The sequence below is a fragment of the Schistocerca gregaria genome, chromosome 5 (assembly GCF_023897955.1).
Source record: "Schistocerca gregaria isolate iqSchGreg1 chromosome 5, iqSchGreg1.2, whole genome shotgun sequence".
In the NCBI taxonomy this organism is placed as follows: domain Eukaryota; kingdom Metazoa; phylum Arthropoda; class Insecta; order Orthoptera; family Acrididae; genus Schistocerca; species Schistocerca gregaria.
Window position 1 is genome coordinate 203,239,144 of NC_064924.1, and position 17,999 is coordinate 203,257,142.

At 40.1% G+C, this 17,999-nt stretch overlaps 1 protein-coding gene across 5 annotated transcripts in view; it reads left to right on the top strand.

Annotated features, from left to right (window-relative positions):
* Positions 1 to 17,999, top strand: part of LOC126272556 (irregular chiasm C-roughest protein) — a 1,094,042-nt gene that overhangs the window by 203,332 nt on the left and 872,711 nt on the right. The window lies entirely within an intron of this gene.

The following is a 17,999-nucleotide window of genomic DNA, read 5'->3' on the forward strand; positions in this document are numbered from 1 at the left end:
TCATATTCAGTCTAACTTCATAACGTACGCACTGCCACTCCTCTTGTTGCTCTTGTTGATGACCTACACTGTGAGCTGGATTTCTCATAGCAGTACGACGGATATGGGCTTTGCTCATTATTTCAAAGTTTTCATGTCTTGCAGGAATGCGGCCAACCAGAAGTTGGTGTTACGCGGCGAAAACATAACCACTTGCAGTCTTGTGTCTGATACTTTTGTTCAGATAAAGGAAACAGAAGCACCTTTCCAGCACTACATTCTCGGTAGAAGATTTTATTTTTGTCGCTAGAATTCTACTACATTATCTTTTTCACTCTGAAAGGAATGTCGCTAGTATCGTCGAGTTGCAGTTGTCCTTACACTTAATCCCATATGTGATGTAATGACGTCATTCTCAGATGTTTGCCTCTGAGTTCTATTGATTCCAAAGTGCACAATTTTCGATATTAATTCTTATAGAAATTCTGTTCTGATGAGCTGTCACGCATTTACTCCTATCAGTTACCACTACTATGATGAATTTGTGCTCGGAAGCCACTTCATGTCTCAGCAGTAGCTGCCGTGTGTGCAGTTCTGGATAGTTAACAGGTGTGTGTCGATCATGCACACGGGCAAAAAAAAACATGCATTCACCGCAAAAAGACAGTTTATAACGTAACAGACTGTGTTGCATCGAAAGAGTTTGTAAGAGAACCTACGTCCAATAGATTTCACATAGCGCTGCTGGTCACTCTTCTTATGGGGTCTTTCTTTGTACGTGAAATTCGTTGAAATTTGACATTTTCTGTTTTCTACTCCATAATGTACTTTGGACTTTCCTGAACATTTTGATATGTAATATATTAAAATAAGACAATTGTGAGACCTTCTAATAATGTTTTAAATGTTGACGTGGGATTGTCAAATTTAGCGGCTATGCATATACTGCCACAGTTCAGCAGTCATATCTTCGGAACTAACCAGTCTACAAGGCTGTGAATTTCTTTCTTTTTGTGCCTACTGTTGCGTCTCAGACGTTGGCATTATGAATAAACAAATCAACCCTTTTTGTGTTACTAGATTTCGTTGAAAGTAGGATGATTGTGGTGTTACCGCCAAACACCACACTTGCTAGGTGGTAGCCTTTAATTCGGCCGCGGTCCGATAGTATACGTCGGACCCGCGTGTCGCCACTATCAGGGATTGCAGACCGAGCGCCGCCACACGGCAGGTCTAGAGATACTTCCTAGCACTCGCCCCAGTTGTACAGCCGACTTTGCTAGCGATGGTTCACTGACTTCTCTCATTTGCCGAGACTATAGTTAGCATAGCCTTCAGCTACGTTATTTGCTACGACCTAGCAAGGCGAGAGTATCCGTACTATTGATATTCTGAATCATGTACCATAAAGAGCGACGTTCTCCATTAATGGATTAAAGTTAAGTATTCCACCAGCTACGTCCGTTTTTCTCAATTCTAATTCCCTTGTCATGTTCCAGACCTCACGCCAGCCAGCGTGAGCTAAAACGCGTGCATTTAGGCCTCCTTTAGTTATACGGGTTGGCTCTCCTGCCAACCACAACAATGATTATCGGCTATTTTTGTAGTAAGCTAATTCCTATTCATTTTTATACCTAAATAAAATGACTAAGCTTAAAAGTAACTTCAAGAAGCGCAAATTTGCGGGTAACAGATATGTGAGTCATTCTCTTCTGAAGAACTGAAATAAGTGTGCTGGCAGTGAAGGAAAAGACTATAATTTTTCTGAAGTGACCACGCCTCCTAGTGCATCGGAAAGGAAAGCAACTTTAGAAACGGGTGACAGTATTAAAAGTAATGACAACGTCATTACTGATCCCCAAATACTTGCAAAAGTTCTTTCTGGAACTGTCTTTTGCTGTCTTTGTGGTGGTGAAGTTAAACTTGATGAGGATATTGGAGATAGAATAGGTGTTGTGTCTAAATTAATTATTAAATGTCAGAAGTACAAAAACGAAAAAGCATTTCATACTTCTTCGAAGGGTTCAGGTAATGAATTGTATGAAACTAATGTGAGACGGTTCTGTGACCTTAGATGCATTGGTAAAGGTGCAAGGGCTGGTAATGTTCTGTGCACTGTGTTGAATTTTCCAAAACCACCTTCTAGGTATACGAAATATGTAACAGAAATTGGGGAGTCTGTAGCTGTGGCTGAAGGTTCAATGGTTGCTGCTAGATCAGAAGCTGTTGAACAAACTGAGGGTGACACCAGCATTGCTGTGGATGGATCCTGGCAAAAGCTTGGGTTTAGTCTTAAAAATGGTTCTACATCTACAATAAGTATTGACTCTGGAAAAGTTTTGGATTTTGAAGTTCTCAGTAAGTAAAGGTTGTACAGTGAACCAGAAGAATAGATTACTTCATAAGCAGCAGTGTATAAGAAATTATGATGGCACACGTGGAGGAATGGAAGTAAAAGGAGCAGTTAACATTTTCCAGCGTTCGCAGGAGAGAGGTGTCAGATATGTGAGTTACTTAGGTGATGGAGACAGCAAGGCAAATACAAAAGAGAGCGCCCTATGATGTTCCTATATAAAAACTTGATTGTGTAGGACATGTCAAGAAAAGGATGGGAACACATCTGCGTAACCTAAAAACCAACAGCGCTTACAAAAGCACAGCTGACGGCAAGGCAATAAAATGTACTGGAAGAGTAACGGACAAAGTAATTGATGAAATACAGGAATATTATGGGAATTTACATAAGATAAAACGAGCTTTGTGGAGCACTTTCTTTCATCTAATATCAACCGATGATAAGCCATGTCATGCTTCTTGTACACCTCCACCAACGCTCTGTGAAAGTATAGGCAAGCTGAATTTTCTGGCACCCTGAATGAATTTACACATAAAAATTCTCTTCCTTTGGTAGTAATGGAGGCAATCAAACCTATTTTAGGAATTTTCGCAAATCCTGAGCCACTAAAGGAGTGTTTACATGAGAAGACCCAGAAAGTGAATTAGTCCTTCAATAATGTTGTGTGGTGCCGTGTGTCTAAAAATGTATTTGTTGACCTTATGACTCTAAAGTCAGCAGTGTCTCATGCTGTAATAACTTTTAATGGTGGTAACTATGGAACATATAAGGTTCTGGAGAAATTAGGGGTAAGATTTGGACAGAACACAGTTAAAGGGCTGCGGGAACTGGATGAGCTTCGTGTACGTGAAGCAGAGTTAGCTGCTCAGCAAATGACAAAAGAAGCAAGAAAGAAAAGAATGACACAAACACTGGGCTGTTGTGACACTGAGCAACACATAGACTTTGTGCCAAGGCAATTCTAGTGCATAAAAGACGCAGAAATATAAGTTTGTATAAGAATATGTAGTAAAAAAGTTTTGAACCTCAAGATCTCTGAACTACCTCTTTTGCAATAAATGAACTGTTTTCTAAAAAAGTACAGATGGCAGAGACATGAAATTTTGACAGCATGCTAAGAGTGAGATTCAACACATGTGGAACTAGAATAATTAAAATGTCCTGAGTTATATTGTTTTTATGTTCATTTATTTGCAAAATTATATCAAAAAATTGAGTGTTCTTTTAAAAAAAAGATAACTTGCCCCACAATACAATTTTAGTCATAATTCTAGTTCAGTAAATCTAGAAAGGTGCATTCAATAATTACAGGAAATTGTAAGTTGGTGTCTTAAAAGGGTTCCAAGATAATGGGTCACAAAATTCGATAATTTAACATTTGCGGCATAGGACATACAGTGAACCCTTAACGGTGACATTCTTCAGAGGTTAAGCATACCGAAGGAGGTAGCAGGGACATCAGTGCATTATAAAGGGCTGAAACGGCCACCTTATGTGAGATTCATTAACACTCGAATGCAGATCGTGTGGAGTGACAGAAGTAGAGCTTCATTTTCAAATCCGTTCAGTGAACCGGGAATATTTGTTTTCTCTAGCAGGATGCGAATCTACAGGTAAGAGATACAGAACATTGACAATGAACAGGAAGCAAAGTCAAGGATTGTGAGAGTAATATGTAGAAAGTTTTGTTGTGATGTTTAAAAAAGAGACGTTTCGCACTAACGATTTAACAATGACGAAAAAGCGAAAGTAACTGTCATCTGGTCCTGATTGTACTAGGGCAAATTTGTGGAATGATTTATAGCAAAATGTATTTACTCGTTATGAGTCTCAATAAAAGAGACATTAATGTGAGAAAAATACTTCCACGTTTATTCTTTTACATGTCTTGTATGAATTAACTTTTCAATATGAAGTCCAAATTACATTGATTGTAGCACTAGAGCATTGAAGAGTTGATAAGACCAACATAAATAAAAATAGTAATATTGGTCTTTTAGAACGATAAAAACACGAAAACATAATTACGTTAAAACTAAGGAAAGTAATATCTCTAAAGAAGACAAAATTGCACGCTACGTAAACGACATGTACTGTGATGATATACAATGAGAGTAAGGAGGCCCGAGCAGGGACAGGAAAAATAAACCGGAGTTAGTATGAGTGTACAATTACTTTTGAGCATTTGATGTTAAGCGGAGAGGACAAGAAAAGTAATAAACTAGTCTTCAAGCAGCATTGCGTCTTATCCCTTGAGAAATAAGTTCGTGGAATTTTAGAAGTTTCCTAAGTGGCTTGTCAGCGACTGTACTTTACGGCTGAATGAATAATGTATGTGGCGAGCTGATGAACGAGAGCGCTGTTCTCAGGAAATAAGGAAAGACTGACGCAAAAATATTCTAATGAAACAGAATAATACGATTAATCTTTGACATCCGAAAGTAGACATTTCCGCAATGTGACGAAAACTTAAATATGACGTCACAAATTTTGTGACATGTAAAAGTACCTGGTGTAAAATTCACAGCTAATGAATGAGTCGGACAAGTCAGCAAATACCCAAAAGCGTACTAACCTATTTTCTTACCAACTGAACAGTCATTGCAGCAATCAAAAGCTTATCGACGTATTTGAAGACTGTCTTTTACTATCGTTTTCAGTGTGAGAGTTATTCAAAGACCAAAAAATTGCAGTACTTAACATGTACAATAAAGCGCAGATGACTTCGTTATGTTCTGCTGATAATAAAGCTTTTCTTGCAGAAATAAATATCATTCTGAGTTCATTATACGACATTTGTATCAGGAATATGACAGATGATGACTACATGTAAGTTTAACGAAAATCGAATATCTATTAGTGAATAGCGACAGTAGATTTGAATTTCACATTAGTGACGGAGCAGTTGCGAGACACGTAGACAAGTTTAAATATCTGGGAATATATATTGGCAGATGTGCTTTGGGTAATACAGACTTAAACCGCAGAACTCACCGAAGCAGAAGTGTAAAAGGGCGTACGAATTATTTCTGGTGGGACAAGAACATTTCTGACAGCAATAAGAGGAGAGAGAGAACGCTAATAGTTGAGTCTACCCTATGCTGTGGTTCGGAACGTTAGATTTTAGATGCTAACGTCAAAAGAAAACCTGACAACTCGGGAAATATATTATTTACTAAAGAGCGCCAGAATATCAAGAATCGAGAAAAAAACCTAATGATTAAGTAAAAGCTAGAATGAGGACTAATCAAACAGTGATAGAATTGAAAGGAAATCACTAAAGGCCCATGGACAGTTTTTGAGAGTGTCAGATCAACAGTGGCCACAGAAACTTTTTGCATGGAAAACACCTGGCAGAGATATCAGCAGCACACCAGGATGACCTCGGAATGACCACTTCAACGAAATAACAGAGCATCCAAGGATGCTGACCTGAACTGAGAGGATTCACATAAGATGCCAGTAAAACAGCTAAGTGTTGTTATTAATTGATCTTTGTGCTTAACAATCCTGTAATAATAGTAAAAATTATTCCTACCTTCACGTGGGGAAATAACCATCGCTATAAAATAAGAGGAACCATAGCTCGCACTGAAAGATTTGGGTGTTATTTTTTATCCTAAACTATTATAGAGTGAAACAGCAGTGAAATAGCAGAGAAATACTTTGAAAGTCGTTTCAGGAGCCCTTAGCCAAGCACTTGAGGTGTAATCCTATTTGAATGCATGAAAAACAAGTCATTTTCACGATTTTTTTATCAAGTCAGATAAAAAGGAATGGTAAATATGGTATAGTTTTATTCTGTACAGTTTTGCCTTTACTAATACGTTTTTGTGTCCACATCGATAGCTACCTGTAATCGCTGCACCAGGTGCAAGAACCGCTTGCTGCCGGAATATCGGTCAAAGGCGGGAACTACCAAAGCCCTCCTTTTGGAACCTTAACTCAATAATTTTGTATTAGACATTTTAAATACATTTTCTATCAGCCTACGTGGTACAACTGAAAACAAAATGGTGACGTGCTGAAAAACATGTCATTGTTTTCGCCAAAAAAACCGAGACCAAAAGTATAGCGTAAATAGATTTTTGAAGATATCACAAAGCTACTTCTTACTCTGATCCAGAATTCAATTTAGAATGTCGGTAACAAATTCCAATCAAGGTCGCATGTGCAGTGCTAAAGTGGTCTCTTGACCCTTTGAAAAATACGGTTTTGATACAAAGGTGTTACAACTTTTGCAGGTCAGTTAAACACACCTCCCGCCCCTCGACTATCCGGAAATCCTAGATTCGAAATGATGTCTCCCATTCTCTTCATGGCCACTGTGGTCCTGCGATCCTCTTTGGCAGCTTCTGTCAGCCGCTACTCTGCTCACTCGATAGGCTTCTCGACAGATTTTTTAAAGAATCTGTAAATCAGGGTCCGATCTGAAGTGCGAGCACTTTCATAACTTCCATAACGCCTGTTACGACGAAGTTGAGATTACCTACAGGCACAATGGCACCAGATGTGAATGGTTAGCGGAGGCACTTCTTCGCCTTTTAACTCGATGACAGAGTCTCTAACGAACTTGGAATGAGCTCTATAAAGTAGACATCCCAGAGAGTATTGCAAGCAAAAATAATCAATTTTTTTTTACAAATTTTCGACGGGACTACCTCCATAAGCGTGAATCGCAGAGTTTTCACGCATATGTAGCTGTAAATTTAGATATAGTTGTAAATTACCAATTTGCTTTTTATTTATTACTAGAACTCATGAACAGTACATGCCAAAAGGTTCAATGATGAAATCGCGTCAGAAGCGCCTGAAAAATAATTAAATGTATGACGCGGTCTTACTGCCACCTCCACTTTTTGCAGCAATACTTCGATACTTGTTCGCTAAACGATTCCGTGCATTACTTTCAAATGAACTTGTGCAAGATACTTATAGAAAGCTATGAATTATGTTATTTGGTTTTATAGATCATCTGCGATCCGTTCTGTATCTTAGAAGCAATAACAGACCAGCTGCTTTGTTTATGAAGACTCAATTCTCTTTGCTAATGGAGATGTCTTCGATTCTTATATTTAATGATGGGGACGTAGGGCAGATGAAGGTATTAGAGAGACAGGGCTGTAAATAGGAAATTTCACTCAAGAAATTTTGGGAGAGGAAAGAGTATTTGAAGTGCCTCTCTGTAGCTGAAAAGTCAGTTGAGGAGGTGATAAAGTAAAGAAATAACAGAAACTTTGAAGAGAAAGAGAACCCTGTGTACAAATATGGAGCATTCTGAAGAGGTGACATAAGAATATCCCTAGTTTGAAGTTTTAATTGTATTTCCTCAAAATTAATTTTTTGAAGTTAATGTATCTTTTTCTCAAATGTATGAAACGTAGAGTTATGAAATTTTGTACATTTACCTGGGGTACCTAAATGTAATCGAACTTCTTTCTTTTGAACTTATTTACTCACAGTTTAGGCACACACCTTCAAAGTGTTCTCCACTTGCTCTAGTACATTTGTCTTACCTTACATAATGTAAATTTATCTTTTCTGATACCTGACAGCATCTCCGTCGCTTTCTCTTCATCTCAGCAGCTTCAGCAAAACGTTTTCCTATCTTGATTCTTTTCATTCAAGGAAACAGAGTCGCATGGGTCAATAACGAGCAAGCATGCCGGGTGGAGTGGGGGCGGGGTGGAAGAGGAGCAGGGATCATACCATTTTTGGTCAAGAATTTTCGTGCAGACAAGGCTGTATGCGCAAGGGCGTTGGACCCTGCGGAACAAACTCTGAACGGACGACTCCTCTCACATCGAAAAACCAAATTATCATTACCTTAATGTTTGATTTCATCTGATGAGCTTTCTTGGGCCTTCTCGTTGCATTGATTCAGAATCATAAGCCTAGCACCAAGTTTCGTCAGGTGTGACAGTTTTTAAAGTTTGGAGTATTTCGTGAATCTTCTTTAAGACCACAGCATGTTTCCACTCGGCCTTGCTGTTGTTCAGCGGTCAGAGGTCGAGGAACGAATTTGGCAGCTATCTTTTCAATTCTCAAATCATGTTCCAATTCGCTGCACTGAACTCTCAGTAAGTCTCGACAGCTCCAAGTTTCTTCAGTGGTCTGTCGTCGATGTTCGTTGATGATTGCACGGATGTTTTCAGCAGTTGCGCGTGTTCAGGCCGTGGTAGGACAACCAGAACGAGCTTTGCCATGAACTGACTCATCATCATTTCTGAAACTGTTAAACCACTCAGACACTTGAGTCCTCGTACATCGTTTTTACCATTTCAAGAGTTCCTTTTCCACGTTTCCCGAAAAAAAAGAAAATTTCACCTCTGCACGTTGTTCACGGAAGTCAGCCATTTCAGAAACAACCACCTCACAAGGAAATCTGCTGAAACTTGTCCTCACCTTCTTCAGCGACGGCATTCGGGTTAAACACTCCGGGATGTGGGCACTGAGTCCTCCTAGCGGCGAAACGCGGTACAACATAAACTTTTTCGGGTACTCCTCCGTATTTCTATAAACCCCAGTTTCTCAAGAGTACATTTTGGAGTTCTAAGCAGAGATTTGGGGCAGAGTGCTTGGAAGTTTGCATTAATTTTTATATTATACTTACAGAAATATAATAAAAGTTATTGAAGTTCTCTCATTCAAAATGGCTCTAAGCACTATGGGACTTAACATCTGAGGTCATCAGTCCACCAGACTTAGTACTACTTAAACCTAACTACCCTAAGGACATGTCACACATACATGCCCTAGGCAGGATTCGATCCTGCGACCGTAGCGGTCGCGCAGTTCCACACTGAAGCGCCTAGAACCGCTCGGCCACAGCGACCGGCGATCTCACATTCGATATGTTAAGAAAAATAATGGGAGAGGCTTCCTATGTGCAAAGAGATTAAGAGGGGTAGGACGTCAAACGGGCCGTCTTGGAGCAGGACATTTTAATTTCCACTGTTATACTTTTACAAGTAAATTCATAAAACTTTGTCAGCATGACCAGGAAGAATTCAGGACCTACACTCGTAGTAGCGGAAGTTCAAAAACATAACAAAATATTTTTTTTACGTGTGAAGTTTCATCATTTTTTAACTTACTACTGGCTGCATTTGTTGCTATAGGTACACTTTCCTTCATAAGTAAGAGGGACTGTTCGATGAATTTGGCACAGCATACAAATCGTACTTACAGGTGTCTGAAACTCTAGAATCTATTTAATTTATGAAAAAATGAATGAGCTGTTACGTTTTAAACTTTATGTTTAGAAAATAATCGGATTTTGTAGTTAATTATCTCACTTTTTACCACAGTTTTTAATAGAGTTGGAAAATTCTAGAGTTTCATACACCTGTAAGTAAGGTTTGTAGGCGGTGCTAAATGCATCAAAGAATCTCTCTTACTTGTGAAGAAAAATGTACCTATAGCAGCACATGCAGCCAACAGTAAGAGGAAAAATGATGAAATTTCATATGTAAAAAAAATATTATTTTTATGTTGTTGCACTTCAATTGCTATGAGTGCGAATCCTGAATCCTTCCTGATCATGCTGCCAAAGTTTTAAGAATTTATTTGTAAAAGGATAGACAGTAGAAAATAAAATGTCCGGTGGTGCCTCTCCTGTTCCAAGTCGGCCCTGTGGACGTCCTACCCGCCTTAAGCAGAGAAAATTGTGGAGAAATCTCGTGAAAAGTTTCTGAGAAAAAGGTGCATGCATTTTTTTAAACAAAATTTTTAAATTCCGTAAGAAAGTAAAATGGGTACAGTCCGAGTAATTTAAGATTGACTGTGTTGATTTCATTTAAAACATGGTACAAAAGTTCATTTTCGTATCTTCAGAATTGAGGATCTGGTGCATCTTTTAATTAGTGTGTGTGTGTTTTTTTTATGAACGTCACCTTGTTTTTTATGAACGTCCCCGCCCCCTGAAAGAGACTCTGGAACTTGACTTACAGCAATGTTTAGTTGTGACGTGTTAGCGATGTACAGAGAAACGACTGTCACCACTGTTGCTGTATATTCAGTTCGCCGGGCGTGCCGCGTAACAAGGTAAAATACTGTGGGAGTAACTGCTTCTCTCTCTACACTCGGGCCTGGGAAATATGTGGGGCGGAGACATTCCGCTGCGCTTGCAGCCGAGTCTTACCGCGAACGGCGGTTCCTGGCTCTCTCCGATCGCGGCCGCTATTCAGTATTCGATCGACGCCTTCTCCAGGCGCGCCGCGCGATGTGTGAAATATTGAAGGCCCTTCAAAGGGCGGCGCGCCTGTGGGCGCGCCGTGTCGGCCCTGAGGGGTGGGTGTGGCACACGCGTGGGAGTATGTGTGTGCGGGGGTGTGAGGCGGCAGCGGCAGCGGCAGCGGCGCCGCGCCCGTGTTTGTTGATGCTGCCGCCGGCCCCGGGACCACCATCTTGGCACGCTCTATTTGCATAATGCGATCCCAGTAAACTTTGTTTTGTTGCTGGCGAGTAGGCAGGGCGCAGCCCGCCCCTTAAATCTGACACAGCAAGGCGTGGTTCCTCTCACACCCGCCCTTCCTTACTGCCACCGTCTCCTTTCGCTGTCTCTCTCTCTCTCTCTCTCTCTCCCTCTGCAGTGCAAGGCATCGACATCTCTAGGGAGAGGTGCCGACCTACACTGTGCAGGACACACTGCTGTCGACGCGGGAAAGATAGCGTGAAACAGAGCAGGAGCAGATCCCGAGAGGAAGAAAGAGAAAGAGAGAGAGAGAGAGAGAGAGAGAGAGAGAGAGAGAGGTCTGCATCCGAAAAGCGCCTACCTCACGGTGACTACGGTCGTCTCTCGTCTGCATAACGGCCGCTGCGGGGATGCCTTCATAACGGGCGTCCCCGTACGATTATGTGCGTTCGAGACGAGACGGCTGGAATGAGAGTAAAATAAAAAAAAAAGAAAAACATCTGTTCTTCATTGTTGAGACCACTGGCTGCGTCGTTTACGGCGTGTCAGGACATTCAGAGAGAAAGCAGGGCGAGGCATTTCACCGGAACATCCTCATCCGGCTCTTTGTTTGGCAGGGCGGGCTGAATCGCGCCGCAACACTGACGATGGGGGCGTCTAACAGCCGCAGTACATCTACCGCCGGTGTAGTTTTATGTTTCACGCGGCCGTCGGTGGTTCTTCCTCTGAATTTTTTGAAAAGTGTTCTGCAGCCTACACGTTGAGTGACATCGTACCAGTAGTACAACCCATTCACTACAGGCGCGAAGTGCTGTTAAAGTCACGTACGCTCAAAAAGAAAAACTTAAGTACCAGATTCACTGCAGGCTATAGACACGTAGCATACTTATCCACAGTAGACTGAATGCAAAGAAAGCCATATTATATCTTTACGACAGAAAAAATCTGACACAAAACGGTCGTAATCCTTTTTTCTATACTCTCATTTTACATGGCCATTGAAATATGTAGCCAGTTCAATCATTCCGATCTCGAAAAGGTTAATCCTGAGATATATCAACGTGTTATTTTTGAAGCTGCGGTAAGAAACAACTGTTAGATCCAGAATGAACTGTTCGTCCCACAACGGTATGTGTGCTGCTTTGGCGTTTTAAAGTTGGGGGAAAGGCACTGACTTAGTAAAGGCGTATAGACAGGCAGTGAGTCGAGCCAGGATACCTCAGTCGGTAAGAGAAGTGCTAACGTATGAGAGAGTTCCGGGTTCAAGTCCCTCTCCGGCACATGGTTGTAAATTGCCAGAAATTTTCAAACCTCTTAAGTATTTTAATTAGGTCATTCTCGAAACTCAGGGGGAAAATTTATCATTCACTAGCGATCTGCCCTGGCGTCGCACAGCCTGATGACTTGCGTGGAGTAAGGGTAGTAAATTTTGTACACTAATCTTTGCCATGGATTAGTGTGTGTATTAGTGAAACCCTACAGTAGTTCCGGAACTTGTCCTTCACATAGTCAAAAAACTCTCGCGGGGACTTTAATTCCAATAATTAAACGTATAATATAGAGGTCAGTTTCCACGATATCTTTATATGTTTTGTACACAACTTTTCCGCGTGTATGTCTGGGGTTTTTATATACTGGTGGAAAAAATAGCTACACCAGGAAGGAACTGTGCGACACAAACGAAAATTGGAGGCGTGTTTCTACATCTGAAAGGTTACGTTCACTTGAAACCTCCCTTTAGAAAAATTTATGAGTTACTGTGCTGGTAAACCCCTTACATTGTTTGATTTTCAAACAGCTGAGCAAATCTGAACGTACTCAGACATTTCTCTCTTTACTTGTCTGGTCATCACTAAACTGACACACAATGTTTTAAGCGCAACGCAATCTGACTTTCTATAATCCCTACAAACGAATGGCCCTGACTAACAATAACCTATACCTTTCATGAATCACTTACTTCACAAAAATCTTCGTTACACGAACTGGTGCAATACATCAAGCGCCAATACTCCCAGCTAAATAAAAGATTCTAACTACTGAAGGCACTAACTACTGATAGGCATAGTTAGCAAGTGAGAGATTTTTTGCACAGAACAAACAATGTATTTTCCTTAATAGTGTTTAAAAGTCATAATATATAAATCAGTTCATGATATCCAGTATTACAAATTTACTCTTTCTGATGGACACACGTCCAGATCGTCCTCTCTCAAAATTGTGCCATCTCTCTCCCCACATCCACCACTGCTGGCGGCTCACCTCCAACAGCGCCTCACTGAGTTTGAAAGAAATCGTGTAATAAAGCTACGAGCAGCTAGATATTCCTTCTGCGATACTGCTGTAAAACTTGCAGCTATTCTATAAGATAGCTGGCAGCAGTGGTCACGAGAATGTACGATGCATTCCACTGACCCCAAACCAAAGCTGTTTTCGACTACAGTGGTGATAACCGAAAGCTCAGTGGAGAGGAAGGTGATGGTTGGTTTTTTTCTGATTGAAGCCGCTTCTGTCTCGGTATTAGTGATGGCCGTGTGTTGGTTAGAGGGATGCCAGTTGAATGCCCGCAACCAACCTGTCTGCGTGTAAGACACACTGGCTCTACACCTGGATTTATGGGATGGAATGCAATTTAGAGAAGGACTTCTCTCGTGCTTATCCCACGCATTCCGGCTCGAAAATAGTACGTCAACATGGCGATTCGACCTGCTTTGCTGCCATTTATAAACAGCATTCCAGAGAGTGTTTTCCAACGGGGTAAAGCTCGCCAATATACCGATGTCGTAACTCAGTATGCGCTACAGAGGGTCGATATGTTGTCTCGGCCTGCTCGACTTCCAGATCTGTCTCCAATCGAGCACATACGAGACATTACTGAATGACAACTCCAGCGGCATCCACACTGTCTCTGTATTTGTTGCCAAGTGCAACACGTAAGGCGCTCCCCTGCGCAAACTGACATCCGACACCTGAAAACGCGATGCATTTACGTTTGCATGTTTGCATTTAACATTCTGGTGGTTTCACCTGTTATTGATGTACCAGCATTTCACATTTGCAATGGGTTAAGTCGCGCTTACATTAACCTGTAGTCTTGCAATTTTAATCAATTAAATATTGCACTTACACAAATGTATTCCAGAAATGTCATTACTTTACAATAACTATGGTGTCGCGATTTTATTCCATCAATGTATATGTACTGATTATAACATTACGATGTCCCCTGATCGTCGCTGTTTCTGGCCGACGGATCAAAAATGTGTGCATTACGTCCAACGATAAATGGTCCGGCTTCAGGGATATGACAGAAAGAGTCATTCGAAACAAAAGAATCAAGTACAGCTGGGCTCTAAGACGCGTTACTTAAGAGAATGAGCACTTCTCAATCTACGATACTGTGAAACAAATCTGTTCTATAAGAAGCTCTTTGCTTTCCAAGTTTTGATATGAGGTAATATGGAACAAAACAAGAAAATATTGGTTACTAAACTAAAATGATACCTTAAGGGCTATGAGCAGTAGAAGAATTGTGCTTCAAAATACGGATGATGAACAAGTGTTCATTGGTCTTAAGGTATGCACTTAAGAGCACGTGCTCACTGGACATTTTTCATTGTTTTGGTGGATAGGAGGAGATTACTGTTAAACGTTCCGTCGACAACGAGGTCATTAGAGACGGAGCACAAGCTCGGATTAGGGAAGGATGGGGAAGGAAATCGGCCGTGCCCTTTCTAAGAAACCATCCCGGCATTTGCCTGAAGCGATTTAGGGAAATAACGGAAAACCTAAATCACGATGGCCGGACGCGGGATTGAACCGTCGTCCTCCCGAATGCGAGTCCAGAGTGCTTACCACTTCGCCACCTCGCTCGGTTTTTGTGCATACAACTACATCTCAGAAAATAGAAAACGAAGAACTCGCCAAAGAATTGTTTCTTTTTTTTCACAACATCGAAGACAGAGGAGCGCTCTTAAGTTTAGAGTATGTGTTTTAGAGCCCATGATTATAAAACATTTTCACTTCGAATGATCGTTCTTGTCATGTCCGTGGATTTTAACCATTCCGCATGGGATACCCTGTATATCTAAATTAGCGTAAAGAAGCTGTCAGCGTACTGTCAGCGTATGAGTAACAATAGATTACAAGATTTAGAGCGGAGAAAGTTAAACGAATTAACTGAAAATATCATACTCCGCATCACGTAAGTTTCTAGTTAACTTTACGTCATAGCAAGGTATTTAGTTAATCTCTTATTGAAGTCTGAAATCAACTATAAAACAGAAATGAGAAACATGTTAAACTGTTGTGTCTGTTGATTAGGACAAATTGTTATCATCTTGAGCCGTTCGCGGTCAGACAAAGGTGTCAGATTTTGCAAGAAAAGAAGAGATTAGCGTCCAAGATTTAAGGTGTGACATAAACTCTCTTAAGAGGCGTACGACCATGATGTAAGCTTTAGAAGACTTAGGTCACATCTGAATAGATTTTTAAAATAAATGGTTATTTGTTGTTCAATAATTCATATTTTTGACACGTTTCTGGCACAGCCCATCAGAAAATGAAAAGAAAAATCTTCTGAGAACTCTACTGATTTCAGTAGGGTACTGGCGCCGACAGTTGACACATTCGACTCCATACTTCGTCTGGAGACATTTCCTGTTGACGTTCTGTTGATCACCATGCCCGAAGCAAGTCAATAAATAAGAATTTCTGGACAGAAAGTGACCAGTTATTCAAGCGACCTCTTCAGCAAGTGCATAAGTCTCCATAGTGTCTAAAATTAGTAGCTGATAACCGTGATGTTAAAAAAGAGCCTGTCAGTATACTGGTGGTAAATAATCGTATTAGGAGTAACTGTCTTGACTATAAAATGAAACGATAGTTTCCAAGTTGTTTAGGCCCTATTCCCTTAGAATCAGAAATGTGTATTTCCTGTCGCATGTTCTTCGGCCGAAGGACTCAATAGCTGACATTTCTCAAAGAATACAAAGGTCCTTTTGTTTAATATCATTAATACTTCAGTATATTTAGTGTACTGAACAACTTGTCATTGTCAATATCTAAAATATTCATCCATGCACGCTATTAAGCTGGGAAAAATAAATGACATCGCAGTAAACTGACGGAATAGTAGCGACAGCCTCGTTAGTGCAGCGAACCAGAAGACCTGCAAAAGTTGCTCGATTTAAGTCTCAGTTGGATTGTGTGTTCTGCGGTTACTATGAAACGAACTCGGCCCGGTTTTGCCATCGCACCGGTGGCACCTTCCTCAAGAGAACGGCCCTTCCATCGTCTTGTTAAAGAACACAGGTGCAAAACGTTACCACAACGCAAATATTGAACATCCTGAGAAAAGAGGAGAAAAAACATTTTCATTAAGTCAGCGTTTCATATGCGGCAGGGTTGCCGTTTTTCTTCAAACAGAAACATCAGGAAATAAAGCACACTCCCAACAATGAAAAGGAGTCTGCGACGACAGAAAGCTATAGCCTTTACAGAATATCAACTCAAAACAGAGAATAAACAAATTGTAAGCTTAGTATCTCGTAAGTGCGATCAAAATACCTGGTAACAGGAACCGACGAAGAAGAAAATGCCATTTGTCTTCCATTAATCTAAATTAACAGTTTCAATTCTACGAAATTCCTGTGCTTGGAGAATTTCACTCAAATGTAATAGAAGTAGCTGATGTTTATTCTAGTACTGATGCACACACACATCTCTTCGTGACCGGTAATAGGAACTTAAAATAACAGAAATGAATGGCAAAAATCAAAAGCTTGGTACACGATGCGGAAGAACATTGAAATACCGTCGATAAATGAAATATTCAAAGAAAATGACAAGTATTTTACGTTGGAATATTAACTGAACTAATTTGCTGGACGTTGTAAAGCTCTTCACGTATCGTATACTGAAGTTAACACGAATGTTATGCTAAAATTAACTGTGAAATTATTTGTATGATCCTTGCGTCCTACTATGATATGGTGAATGCAGCAGTATATTTTTTCCAAATTTGAACTGAGTTTCATTTACTCGTGACAAGGAGTGAAAGCTGTGAAACTATGTCATCTATTTGACAATATATTCTATATTTTTCATCGTTGTACGTGGGCAATACGGTTTAGAAACAGAATTTCCCTTCTTCATGCGAAACGCAGAAATCTAGTATATATGTATTCTGATCCATCAACTTCCAAAAAAGTATTGATTGTTTATAATTTCTTGAGATGCAGACAAAGTACGTATGACAATTGACAGTCCTTAATAAGAGCACGTGGCTCCAAGAACACTTTTCGCGTTAACTGTTGCTGGTGCTCCTAACCGTACGAGCCATTGAAGAACACCAATGTCTAAACTACATTACAGTTAGTGTTCCTGCGGAAAGAAAATGAATTCATTCTTGTTTTCAGACATTTTTTCCATCACACGAACAAGCTAAAACTACCGCTCCGCTCACAATTCATTGATGAAGTAAAGGTGCAAGGAATAATAAATAAAATCTTCGGGGTTCGTAAATGAGCAGAGTCGATAAACAGGACACGAACCAGTTGTTTCATTAATATACTCAGTGTAAAGTTCATATATCATCTGACAGTCCTAGTGGTCCTTAAAACACCTTAAAGAGTAATTACTGGCGACACAATTGCAGTGCAGTAGCTGATCAGTTAGGCATAAAGTACCCACAAATATTTAGGACTCATCACTATATGTGACATTAATGCATTAAGAATATTGACGCAAATACCTTATTTTTACAGATAATCAGAACATTTTCAGTTACAGTGTTTAAAGTTACTTTCTGTGATGATTTTGAGGTCTCATTCCTTATTTATATTCCATATTACATAACGTTGTGTTAATTTCGTAATAAAATTTTTTCATGGTTCAGGTATCGTAAGGGAAAATAGTATCCCATAAAATCATTTTGAAATATTTAATTAAGTGATCAGAATAAAATTACTTTGTTTTCCCTACATCTATTAAAACATCTGTGCTATGAAGGTCACAGTCATGTTTTTACCCATGGTAGTAAGAGAAAGACAAGTTATCGATCACACAAAATACTTCCTTGGTCCTGAGATTACACTCCTATTACTTTCCCTTTGGCACTTTGCTTCAGTTATTTTCCCACGAAGGCAAGAGGAATTTTCAAATAAATTTTTCTTTTTAGGAGTGGCAGATGCTAATCAATCTGATAGTTAAATCTTCTTCTCTCAAAAGTGATGCTGCTGACAGTCC